The sequence below is a fragment of the Myotis davidii genome, unplaced genomic scaffold (genome assembly GCF_000327345.1).
Source record: "Myotis davidii unplaced genomic scaffold, ASM32734v1 scaffold225, whole genome shotgun sequence".
In the NCBI taxonomy this organism is placed as follows: Eukaryota; Metazoa; Chordata; class Mammalia; order Chiroptera; family Vespertilionidae; genus Myotis; species Myotis davidii.
In genome coordinates, this window is record NW_006296222.1 from 2,644,404 (window position 1) to 2,648,380 (window position 3,977).

At 48.4% G+C, this 3,977-nt stretch overlaps 1 pseudogene across 1 annotated transcript; it reads right to left on the reverse strand.

Annotated features, from left to right (window-relative positions):
• Positions 1-2,715: 2,715 nt before the first annotated feature.
• Positions 2,716-3,604, reverse strand: LOC102753898 (annotated as a pseudogene). The gene is made up of 2 exons (XR_001515110.1): positions 3,382-3,604; positions 2,716-3,350 (listed from the first exon to the last, which is right to left on the reverse strand). The product of XR_001515110.1 is annotated as a folate receptor alpha-like (transcript).
• Positions 3,605-3,977: the final 373 nt, after the last annotated feature.

A 3,977-nucleotide genomic window follows, 5' to 3' on the forward strand; every position in this document is an offset into this window, starting at 1 on the left:
CTCGGCGCTGAGGGCGGAGCGGAGCTGTGTCCTTAAGGCCTGAGGGCCGCTGTGGGCTCCTCTCTGCCCGCGAAGCCAGGGGTCTTCCACGTCCGGGTCAAAGGGCGCGACACCACCCCAATTTCCTGTTCACGGTTGTGAACCGAATATGAACCCGTCGGCTGTACAGTCCTGTCGGCAGCGTCCGGAAGGTGACTGGCCCCTACGACAGGCAGCGTCCGGAAGGTGACTGGCCCCTACGACATTCTCCGTCTTCCTCTCTGACTTTCCACCTCTGTCTACGGTGGCAGTTCACCTCCGCTCCAGTTCCAACAGTGTCTGGTTTCTTACTCCATTCTTGAATATCTTGAAAAGCCCCCATTTTGTTTTTCTCAAATGAAATTGCCTAGGGTGGGAGGGAGGGGAGGCCATCAACAAGAGAACTTGTGTGCACATGTGCACAACCCATGGACACAGACAACAGGGCGGTGAAGGCCAAGGGGGCGGGGGCGGGGGCGGGGATGGGCAATAGGAGTCAAGGGGAAAAAATCGGGACACAAGTAATACTTTCCGCAATAAAGATTTAAAAAATAAAAAAGAAAGAAAGAAAAAAAATTGCCTAAAAGTTTCATCCTGTTTCTTTAGAGGTTCTCTTAATAGCTTCTTCCCTGCCCGGTTTGGCTCGGTGGATAGTGTCGGCCTGTGACTAAAGGGTCCCAGGTTCCATTAGCCAAGGACACATGCCCCATTGCTGGCTCGATCTCCCCCTGTAGGGGGCGTGCAGGAGTCAGACAAGCAATGATTCTCATCATTGATATTTCTCTCTCTCCCTTCCTCTCTGAAATCAATAAAAATATATTTTTAAAAAAACAGCTTCTGCCCTTAAAGGAAGTGTTTCCACAATCTGTCCTTGTCTCTGTTTTTGTTTTTTAAATATATTTTATTGTTTTTTTACAGAGAGGAAGGGAGAGGAATAGAGAGTCAGAAACATCGATCAGCTGCCTCCTGCACACCCCTGCTGGGGATGTGCCCGCAGCCAAGGTACTTGCCCTTGACCAGAATCGAACCTGGGACCCTTCAGTCCGCAGGCTGAAGCTCTATCCACTGAGCCAAACCGGTTAGGGCTTGTCTTTGTTTTCTGATTCACAAAATCATTCTGCAGTTCTCAACCGCCACAGGCTCCCACGCAGCAGACAAGCTCCCAGCAGCATCATTTCTCCTTCCCCTGCTCACTGGGGAGACGGCGGCCTGTGGGGGTGCGGACGGACTGTGAGCGGGTGGGGGCTGTAACAGGCCCTAGGTTCGCCTGCCGGATCCTTGGAAAGAAAGGCCGGTGCTCGCTTGGGCAGCGCATATACTAAAATTCGAGCCATACAGAGAGAACTGGCATGGCCCCTGTGCAAGGATGATATGAAAATTCGTATCATTATATACTAGTATTTTTTTTAAAGGCCAGTATTCAACAGATCAGAGTTTGGGGCAAGTACAGATTTATTGATGAAGGAGATGGGAAGACTAATTCTCAAATCCATTTCAATAGTGTCTGTAGCCGAAACCTATTTGGCTCAGTGGACAGAGCGTCAGCCTGCGGATTGAAGGGTCCCAGGTTCGGTTCCGGTCAGGGGCATGTACCTGGGTTGCGGGCACATCCCCAATAGGAGATGTGCAGGAGGTGGCTGATCGATGTTTCTCTCTCATCGATGTTTCTGACTCTCTATCTCTCTCCCTTCCTCTCTGTAAAAAATCAATAAGATATATTTAAAAAAAAAAAAAAGAGTGTCTGGAATCCAGGCATTTTTTATTGTTAAGGGAAAGGATGGGGTAGGGGTCGGGGGGGAGGTGTGAGTTGTGGGTGCTGGCCCCTTCCTTCCATAAAATGCAGAATGTTGGAAAAGTTTTTACTCTATATATTTGTCGGCAGATCCAGTAAAAGTATGCGTACATTCTATGCACGTCCATCAGTCTATCGAGGATAACATTTGTTTTTTTAAAGAAAACACTATAAATAAGGTTTTGGAATAAATAACTCCTGAAGTCTGCCGAAACCGGTTTGGCTCAGTGGATTCGATGTTCCTAACTCTCTATCTCTCTCCCTTCCTCTCTGTAAAAAATCAATAAAATATATTTAAAAAAAAAATAACTCCTGAAGTCTTTTTGTACTCTGAGGTTTTTTTAAAAAAATAATAAAATATATATTTTTTATTGATTATAGAGAGAAAGGAAGGAAGATGGATAGAGAGATAGAAACATCAATAAGAAGGAAACATCAATCAGCTGCCTCCTGCACACCCCTTAAAGGGGATCAAGCCCACAACCTGGGCATGTCCCCTGACCAGGAATTAACCAGTGACCTCCTGGTCCATGGGTCCACGCTCAACCACTAAGATACACCAGCCAGGCAAAAAAAAATTTTTTAATCTATTAATTCCTTACTCATTTATTTGTCATGGGGCACTGACCTAATGCTCGTATCATTTATGGAATAGTTATTTTTATGTCTGTTACTAAGATAGTGTATATCCTCTTCCATTATAAACACCATCACTATGACTTTTGTCAGTGGAGGGGGAAAGAAGAGAGTAAGAGGGTTCTATGGATAGTAACCTCACAGGGTGATCTTGATCATAAATTCCTAACTGGGCAGGTCATAGTGGGTAGTCAGGTCCCAAGCATATAACATATATGTGTACATTCTCACCCGATGATATGTTGTTATTGAATTTATTTATTTATTTATTGCGGGGTAACTAGTTTATTCAAACTGTTGGACAGAGCTCCTACCATGGGAGCTGAGCCATGGGGCTGACCTGTGTGGGGATGACCAGGTATCAGGAGCTCAGCTGAGCAGCAGGAGCAGCATGAGGGCCAGGCCACGCAGGAGAGGCCAGGCCCCATAGAGCCCAGCTCCATTCATGGTCTCCGCATAGAACCTGGCCACCTCCTCGTTGGGATTGCCCTGTGCTGGGTCAAACCACAACTAGATGCAGCGGCCACTGCCTCGGCTGTAGTTGCTGACTTTGTAGGAGTGACGCCAGATTTCACTGCACAGAGCAGCAGGCGTGGGGAAGTAGAAGTCAAAGCGGTGGCAGGCAGCCTTCACCGGGCACTCATTAGACCCTGAGGTCCAGTTCCAACCCTTGTGCCAGTTACTCTTGCAGGTGTAGGAGGTGCAGCAGTCTTCCCACCAGCTCTCACAGTCCTCTTTACACAGGGGCACGTTCAGGATCTGGTCTTTGCGCCAGCTCTGGTTCACCTCCTGGATCCAGGGCCCCAGGTTGGGGGAGCACTCATACAGGCAGGTGTCCTGGATGGAGTGGCGCTTGCAGGAGGGTTTCATCGGGCCGCAGTGGTCCCAGTTGAATCTGTACAGGGAGGAGGCGGTCCCAGTTGAATCTGTACAGGTAGGAGACATCCTTATGGGCTTCCTGGCTGGTGTTGACAGAGCAGCAGGCGTTCTTCTTCCAGGGACTGCACTGCTCATGCAGCTTGTCCTCCGGGCTTGGCTTTTCCTTGTGGTGCTTGGCATTCATGCAGACATTGAGAAGCTCAGTCCTGGGCCCGGCTGCCCATACTTTGGCCCCCGCACCAGAAGGAGCCACAGCTGTGTTGTCATCGTTCGAGCCATGTCAGTCCCTCCACATTACACCCATCTCCTGTAGAACTAGGGTGTCTTATCTGGGCCTCATAGACAGGACCTGAGCTGAGCAGCGGCTCAGTGGGTAGAATGTCAGCCTGTGCACTGAAGGGTCCCAGGTTCAATTCCAATTAAGGGCACATACCTGGGTTGTGGGCTCAGTCCCTGGTAGAGGGTGTGCAGGAGGCAGTCCATCAGTGATTCTCTCTCATCATTGATGTTTCTATCTCTCCCTCTCCCTTTCTCTCTGAAATAAAAAGATATTTTTAAAAAATAATTTCTTTTGGGGTCTTTTTTTTTAAATTGGTTTTCGAGAATAGAAGGAAAGGACACAGATATGAGAGAGAGAGAGAGAGAGAGAGAG